General features: G+C 47.2%; 1 protein-coding gene across 1 annotated transcript in view; it reads right to left on the bottom strand.

The window, feature by feature from the left end:
- robo3 (roundabout, axon guidance receptor, homolog 3) overlaps window positions 1-8,967 on the bottom strand; it is a gene marked incomplete at its 5' end in the record, with an annotated part of 155,088 nt that overhangs the window by 69,097 nt on the left and 77,024 nt on the right. The gene's annotated exons all lie outside the window — the stretch shown is intronic.

Here is an 8,967-nt window from a genome sequence, read left to right as displayed (position 1 = left end):
CCAATTCCCACAGTGAGATGGCAGCAATTACAGCCCCACACTCACCCTAGCAGACCTGGGGAGGGAGAGGAGGGGAGGGAGAGGAGGGGGAGGGAGGGGAGAGGAGGGGAGGGGAGGGAGAGGAGGGGAGGGAGAGGAGGGGAGGGAGAGATCCTCTGTGTGCTAACAGAGCTGGGGAGGGAGAGGAGGGGAGGAAGAGGAGGGGAGGAGGGGAGGGGAGGGGGGAGGGAGAGGAGAGGAGGGGAGGGAGAGGAGGGGAGGGAGAGGAGAGGAGGGGAGGGAGAGGAGGGGAGGGAGAAGAGGGGAGGGAGAGGAGGGGAGGGAGAGATCCTCTGTGTGCTAACAGAGCTGGGGAGGGAGAGGAGGGGAGGAAGAGGAGGGGGAAGGGGGGGGGGGGGAGAGGAGAGGAGGGGAGGGAGAGGAGAGGAGGGGAGGGAGAAGAGGGGAGGGAGGGGCTCCTCTGACTCTCTCTGTCTGCTGACACAGAGGCCATGGCTCCATTCTGGCCCTCGTCTGGTGTTAACAACTTGGCCTGGTTTTCCAGCCTGCCTTTTTAATGGTGTGTATCCACCATTCAGCATTCAGCCTCAACCATTCAAGATGGCCGTCTCTTTCATCATCTAGCAAACAGACAGCCCTGCTACAGACAGCGAGGCCAAAGGGTCATTGGGAATTCAGTTTTTTTCTGAACCTACATTGATGTTGCTGTTCTTCTGAAACCACCTTGACACACTTAGGTCTTCCAACGTATAATAAGATATAATACAACATAAAAGGCCTTTTAACGCTGTACTCAGCCCCTAGGTTAGCTGCATACAGCTAGCTTGTTACAAGATAAGTTGAAACTCATGTCCTCATGTCCACTCCTTCCATTATATGTCTCCTTCTTCCTCCGTTCACTCAGTATGTTTCCTCTTGTCTGTAATGTGTTGGCTTCTGTCACGATGGCGCACTAGCAAGTTAGCTAGCTATTGAAGCTAGCTAGCCAATTTGCACTGCTACAATGGTTTCATGTTGCTGTGGTTATTTCAGTAAACACAGGGGTTCGGCATTATCTTACAGGTGGCGTGGTTCGTTGTTGAGGACATTTTTGCATTTTAGCTCATTTTAAGAGCGTCATAGCAAATTACTTTGTCATCCTGGGGTACTGTGTGTGGATTGATGGCAAATATTTTTTTTATTTAATCTATTTTAAATCGATTCTATAACACAACAAAATGTGGATAAATGTGGAAAAAGTGAAGGGGTCTGAATACTTTCCGAAGGCACTGAACACCAGTCCAACAGGGTTTTTGTTGGCTAACATGTAACAGTGTTCCAGGGGAAGCAATGCAGGATACAACTGAGCCAGTAAACAAGAAGAGTTGTGCTGAAGATGTAAAAGCAAACTGTGCATAGAGGACATGACAGTCCCTCAGTGTCCGATGAGTCACACTTACACACACACACACGCACACGCACACACACACACGCGCACACACACACACACACACACACACGCACACACACACACACACACACGCGCGCACACACACACACACACACACACAATCTGCCTAGCTCTCTCCATCACTCTTTCACCTCACATCTAACATTTCTTTTGTATTTCTTTTCTGTCTCTGTTGGAGAGTGACATGGCTTTAGGTGCAGGGTAGGTGGAGGGTAGGGGGGGGTGGAGGGTTGGTGGTGGTAGGTGGAGGGTTGGGGGGGCAGTTGGAGGGTTGGTGGTGGTAGGTGGAGGGTTGGGGGGGCAGTTGGAGGGTTGGTGGTGGTAGGTGGAGGGTTGGGGGAGGTGGAGGGTTGGGGGGGGCAGGTGGAGGGTTGGGGGGGCAGGTGGAGGGTTGGGGGGGCAGGTGGAGGGTTGGGGGGGCAGGTGGAGGGTTGGTGGGGGTAGGTGGAGGGTTGGGGGGGGCAGGTGGAGGGTTGGTGGCGGTAGGTGGAGGGTTGGGGGATAGGTGGAGGTAGGGGGGGGGGGGGGGGGGTTGGAGGGTTGCTATGGAATGGGGCACTGGAGGAAAGCCCCAGTAATGACTTGTGTTTCTGTCTGCAAATAACGAAAAGATCCCCTGTCCTCTGACAATCAATTGTGGATTACTGTGTTACCTCCCCAGTGTCTGGGTGTGTGTGTGCCTGTGTGTGTGTGCATACGAGCAAGCGTGTGTGTGTGTGTGTGCGAGCGAGTGAGTGTGAGTGCATGTGTGTCTGACTGTGTGTGTGAGTGCACGTGTCTGTGTGAGTGTGTGTGCACACGTGTGTGCACACGTGTGTGCGTGCACGTGTGTGTCTGTGCGTGCATTTGTGTGCGTGAGTGTGTGCACACGTGTGTGTGTGTGTGTGCGTGTGTGTGAGTGTTCCCCCTATCCCTTCCTGCCTTTGTCTCCCACCCTCAGCCCTCCTGATCATGACATCAGGTCCTCCAGCCCCCCCCTCCAGCCTCCTCCGCCCCCCTCCAGCCTCCTGAAGCCTTGGTTCCCACTTTAATGTGGCCTTGCCTTTCTCTCCTTACCCCCCCCCCCCCCCCCCCTCGGCTCTGGTTTCCCCCTGATTTACAACGTCCCCCGGCGGCCTACGGGGAGGAATGGAGATAGGGTAGGGGGGTGGGGGGGGGTGAGGAGGGGGGAGGGAGGGGGGGGTCTTTTTACTGTTCTCCTGCTCTCCCCCCCCTGTGCCTTTATTTATGGCACCTTCAGCACACACCAAGGATGTGTGGTGCCCGGGGGAGAAGCCAGTCTGGGAGAGAGGGAGGGAGAGAGAGAGAGAGAGAGAGAGAGAGAGAGAGAGAGAGAGAGAGAGAGAGAGAGAGAGAGAGAGAGAGAGAGAGAGAGAGAGGGACAGACACTCCCCTCTCCCTGGAGGGAAGGAGAGTGAGGTTAGTGTCGTGACTCTGCTGGCTGCGCTCGCCAGACAATACGCCGTGCCAATCAACCGGGGAGGGGTGAGAGAGGGAGTCAGCATCAGCTGGGGGTGAAGTCAGGGTGAATGGAGCTATCAGGGCTGTATCATGCCAGGTCCATCAGGACTCTCTCTCTAAGCTGAGTAACGGTTGCGTTGTTGTGGGGGGTTGTGGGTGGGGGGGAGGTTGACAGACTGAGCATGATAATGAGCGTCGCTAGCTAGACAGTCGCTCTAGGACGTGTCTCGCGTTTGGTATTGTTGTTCTGTGTCGTTATTGTTGTTGTCGTTGAGAAATAGGGACGCTAATAGTTCCTCAAGGCAGATTAATGCGTGTCCTGCTGATGGAGTTAAACAGAGGAAGAGAGAGAGAGGAACTCTGGGATTGATGAGAGTAATGTGTGTGTGTATGTGAAATTATTGGTCGTTAAAGATGTTGCACCATCTGCTGAGGTGGGCTGGCGGTCAACAGGAAGGGTAGCGTGTGGTAAAGACGACAAGAAAGATGTCTTTAGTACGTTTAGGAGAAAATAAATGGAGTCTGTTACTCAGTTTGGACATGTACCTGACAAAGGTTAGACAGGTAATGGGCCAATTAGGAGTTGTAAAATAGACTTACGGTAATAAGTGGCTAAAGCACTAAGTGGTGTACACACCTGTTTAGAGCAGGTGTACCTTCCAGAGGTCAACACTGTCAGACCAGTGACAAGGAAGTGGCTAAGATGGGGTATACTTAAACAAAACAAAATAATAATAATGTAAAATCACGACGACTGCCAATGGCCCCTGGCCTGAGCTAGATTACTCTTCCTGCTACGACTGGTGGATCGATGATTCACTTGCTTAGTCAAATGTATCGTCTGTAAGTCGCTTTGGAATAAGGCGTCTGCTAAATGCCAAACATGTAAAAATGTAAATGTAGCAAACCCAATAGGTCCAACAGTAGACCCCTGAGGAACCCCTGAGGAACATCAGCTGTCTTTATTTAGGTGACAAACTGACATGACTGAGCCTTGCAGCTGTCATATCATGTCAACTGTTGAGGTGCCTTTAGAAAAAGGAGTTGCGCTCACAACAACACGACAAGCGATGTACACTTGAGGGGATTCTGCTTGTGATGAAGGTTGTGACAGGAGATAAAGATGTGAGTTGTTTTTGTCGAGAGAGAATGAGCTGTTTTCCAGAGAGCAGAGACTGTCAACTGTCAATGCATTATTGTGTAACGTCAACCGTGTTCCTATTAACAAGACAGTGAATAAAGAGAATATTTGCACACCTGATAAAATCACTGCAGGTGTGAACAGAGTAGAGAAAAGATATGAAACTGTAGAGAACAAACTCTATGCAACACTGCTTCCTTGCAAAAAGCATGTTTTTCGGTCAAGAAAAGTTCGAAGAAACAACACTTTGAAGAAGGTCTCTTGACAAAATCATCAGTTGAATTAGTAATTTTAGTAGTCTCTCTAGTTTAGTACTCTATTTGAACTGTAGCTGTAGAAAATACATTCTGGACTGAGTGAGTGGACACATCTTTTCTCTAGCCTGAAGTAAGTGAAACTGAATTGTGTTTAATTCATCGTGTTATTGGCAGCTGTGTGTCAGTAGCCGTGTGTCAGGAGCAGTGTTTGTGTCGAGGCTGTGAGGCTGTTAGGTAGTTTCTGTTGAAACCAAATGCTTCTTCTTCATCTTCAAGTATTAAATAGATTTCGGTTAGTGTGTTCCAATACTGTGTCATTCTCCTTTATTGCACATAACGTATTTTATGGATCGGAGTGTTACAATGTCATTAACTGTGTAGTTTTATTGAGTCAATACCAAGGTCTGGTCTAAATTTCATGTGAATAGCCGATAACGAAATATGTTGAATTAAAGATTTTTGATTTGTTCAATACTTATTTCCCCAACTGTATATCAAACTTGATTCCACTGTAATATAATCGACTAGTGTTCATTATTTCGCTTTCCTTATATCCTTTATCCTTATAACACAGATAGATTGTTTTTATCCACACCAGGTTTCCATATAATCTCATCTAAATGTAATAGTTCTCCTAGATAGAAAAAGGCATAAATATAATTGTATCCACTTCACCCCCTCAGTACACCTCCTCGGAAAGGGTACATTTAAAATCATAATGCTCTTTAGATCTTCTGAACGACTCTGTGACAAAAAGGAGTGTTTTGTTTATAAAAGTACCTTCATATAAAAAAAGAAGTTTCCATAGCACTCTCTAATGGAACTGAAGTGGCACTTAGCACACTGCTGTGAGTGTCTGGCTGCCTCACTCTGCCTGGACGAGACACAACAGGGCCGTGGGTGGACCTGGGTACTGAGTTAGCGATAGCATAGAGACAACAGGGACCTGGGTACTGAGTTAGCGATAGCCTAGAGACAGCAGGGTACTGAGTTAGCGGTAGCATAGAGACAGCAGGGTACTGAGTTAGCGATAGCCTAGAGACAGCAGGGTACTGAGTTAGCGATAGCCTAGAGACAGCAGGGTACTGAGTTAGCGATAGCATAGAGACAGCAGGGTACTGAGTTAGCGATAGCATAGAGACAGCAGGGTACTGAGTTAGCGGTAGCATAGAGACAGCAGGGTACTGAGTTAGCGATAGCATAGAGACAGCAGGGTACTGAGTTAGCGATAGCATACAAACAGAAAGTTAAACAAACAAACTAACATACACAAGGCCAGGAAGGAGAGAGGGAGAAAACAAGAAAGAATGCTGGACAGAGCTTTAGAAAAAACACAATACCCATTATCCACAGATTTATTTTATTTTTTTTAAATGCTAGAGCTCTGGGAATCATAATCATACTCATCATCCTCCACAGCCACTGAGACCTGAACTACTTCAACTGTGAAGGCGTGAGACAGACAGAGCGAGAAATATACAGACGAATCATTAAATAAGTCATCCAGTTCAAACTGACAACATACCACTCTCTCTCTCTCTCTGGCTCATCTGATGGTCCTTGATGACAAAGAGGTGCATCTTGGGAGGTGAGAAAAGAAGCTCCAAGGTTCCAGCTGTACCACATGGCATTGTGGGAGTTTGAGCTTAGACTGAGATAGCATGAGGACACTGTACACCAAAGATGGTAAATGGACTGCACTTTATACAAAGCTGCTTTACAACGGCCTCTCATTCACACACACATTCACACACCAATGGCAGCAAGCTACCATGCAAGGCGCCGGCCCGCTCATTCGGAACAATTTTGGGGTTCAGTGTCTTGCCCAAGGACGACAAGCACGACATGTGGCCAGCCGGGGCTCAAACCGCCGACCTGCCAACCTTGTGAACATTAGACGCCAGCTCTACCTCCTGAGACACAGCCTCCCGTGTGACACATGGTTGTGTGGGAGTCTGGCAGACGGAGATAGCATGAGCACACTGTACACCACAGATAAGAGGAAGGTCCATGGATGTTACAGATCCATATGGTCCCTTGGAAGTCCTTACAAGGTTACAGCGTTATGGCACCGACAGATATGATGTCTCAGGATATCTCTTACCACCTAGACCCAGGAGGACAAATCTTCTCAAATCTACTGTAGTTTACAGAGCCATTACAGGATGGAACTCTTTACCCAAGCATGTTAGTAAAACTAATTATAGATGCACTTTCAAGAATAACAGTAAAAGAGCACTTAATACAATTAACTTGTGAACAGTAGATGATTTATCTTGTTTGCTGATCTGTTATTTCATTTAGTTTCTTTGTTTGTTTGTTTTTTATTTATTTTGTATTCTTTTTGTTATTATGATGTATGTATGTATACAATGTTTACAATTGTCTGTATGTACATAATGTTGACAATTGTACAAATATGTACGGTACATATTTTTGTGTCGGACCCCAGGAAGACTAGCTAATGTCATGGCGTTAGCTAATGGGGATCATAATAAACAAACAAACAAACAAACAAACAAACAAAACACAGTAAGAAGTGTGAATATTATTATTCCATATATTCTTTAGAGGGCACATTGTGTAAACAGTCTACACCACATAATGGACTGCCCAGATACCAAGCTTCCAATAGTTTCTAGTATATTGGGCCCTTTTTTGCCCTGGGAACATTGCCAACCTCGACTTCTCTTACAGAACGGTAACATTATTAGAACAAAATATTTCAGCCATTCAGGGCCAGAGAGGTTGGGCGTAAGCGTGTCAGTGGGATGTGTGAACACAGGCATGTTGGGGGATTAGCTGTATCTGTCACAGTTTGGCTGAGTGGTTGATATATAACAGCAGCTGGTGAAACCAGGAACAAGTCACCAACCAATCAAAATGTTCAAACTTTTATTCTGAGAAACTTTTAATGAATTTCAATGTTGTTGAAATCAATGAGATCATTAACACACTCGCTAGTCAAGCCAAAACATTGCGATGTAATGGATTCGGTGAGTAATCCCCACTACTCTACACTAATTAGGTAGCAGTGGGGATTACTCACTGATTTCATCGCATTGCAATATTTTGGCTCGACTACCGAGTGTGCCATTGATTTTCAACAACGTTGAAATGTATTTACATTTTTCTGAATAATAAGAACGGTGGTCCCTCGGTTGCCGACTTGTCCCCAGTTTCACCAGCTGCTGTCACATTATGCTCAGCTGTCTGGGCTGTGGCTTAACCCCATGTCTTCCCTGTCAAGGTTAGGGTTAGGGTTAGTAGGGTTAGGGGTTAAATGTTAGATCCTTAGTCCGCATAGACAGCCCATGGTCTCAGCTGCCCATTGTGCATCGCTACCCTTTCCACAGACACCATTTCTGGTCTTTGAACTGTCTAAAAGTTGTGTATCTGTTAAACGCTGTCCACTGATTTTAAGAAAACAAAAAAAACATGAAGGTGAGTCTCTGAGTGGCTGAGAGAGAGAGTTCCAGAGGTGTTTGGCTTTGACAGTTGGAGGCCCGTGAAAGATAAACTGCCAAAAAAGCAGTTTGATTTTGAATTGTCGTATTCGGCCCTAACCCAATCAGATTATTTCTGCCCGAAGAACAACATTGACTACACACTTCATACCAACCGGCATTGGGATGCTCACATCTCCAGTGTAGACAGTGGGCCTGTGCTTCCAGCTTTCATGTATCTGCTTTTGTTTTTCCTTTGTCTGCCTTCCATAAACTCCTACATTCCTTAAACATAGTGACAAAAGCCCTCTTGCTCCATGGCTTCATAGGTCGAATGACCCTTTCCACTTTCATCTGTGGACATCTGCCCCACCGCCCAGCCATCTAGCAGAGCAACACTAGACTGCTATGCTTCTCGGAAGAGCGTCAGCCATTCAGAAAGCTACTATTGATTTTCTGTGGGTGATGTGGCGATGAATACAAAGAGCAGGATGTGAGAATGAAACGGTGGAGTTATTGGTAAAGTTAGTGTTGTTTGGTTCCAATATTCTTTTTTCTTGTGACCAATGCCAGCATTCTCCTGTCCTTTCATGCAACTCTCAGGCTGAATTGAGCTCACATACCGGTCGAACACTGACATTGAACACAGAAGGGCTGCTAGCCTTGAAATGGCAACTGCTTCAGTGTGAGGTCGATTAAATCCTAGTTGGGGAGAAGAAACAAACTGTTATGTCACTTAAGGACATCAGCCTTAACAACTCTGACCAAAACTGAGTTCAGTTGCAGCCACATCACTGAAACCAAACCACAACCACAATGATCCCCCCCATAACTAACGGACAGCTCCATTGAGCATGACCGGTTTTAGCTTTCTCTCTTTAACTACTCTGGCAGCCAACCTGTTCATTTAGCGCTCTTTCTTTTCCGTGAGTTTCACACCAAAGAAAACGTCAAGCTATGGAATAAGCCATTCATCCACCAGCGGTCCCTGCTTGTATGGTATTGTGGAGCTGGCGAGTGGACAAGTCTTCACCAGAAGGTTGGCAGAGCCTCCAGAGCTAGTTCTCATAGAGGCGGGGGGGAGGAGGAGGGGGGGGGGGGGGCAGCAGACAGGATGAAGGTGTTCACAGGAACCCACCCTGCTCTGTGAAGCTGCCAGGTGGCAAATTGGTCGTCCAGCTGTGCTGGCTTAGCCACCGGTTGACCTACTAG

Source organism: Nansenia antarctica, assembly GCF_963989245.1.
Source record: "Nansenia antarctica genome assembly, chromosome: 4".
Classification (NCBI taxonomy): domain Eukaryota; kingdom Metazoa; phylum Chordata; class Actinopteri; order Argentiniformes; family Microstomatidae; genus Nansenia; species Nansenia antarctica.
This window is presented reverse-complemented; position numbering and strand designations above follow the sequence as displayed.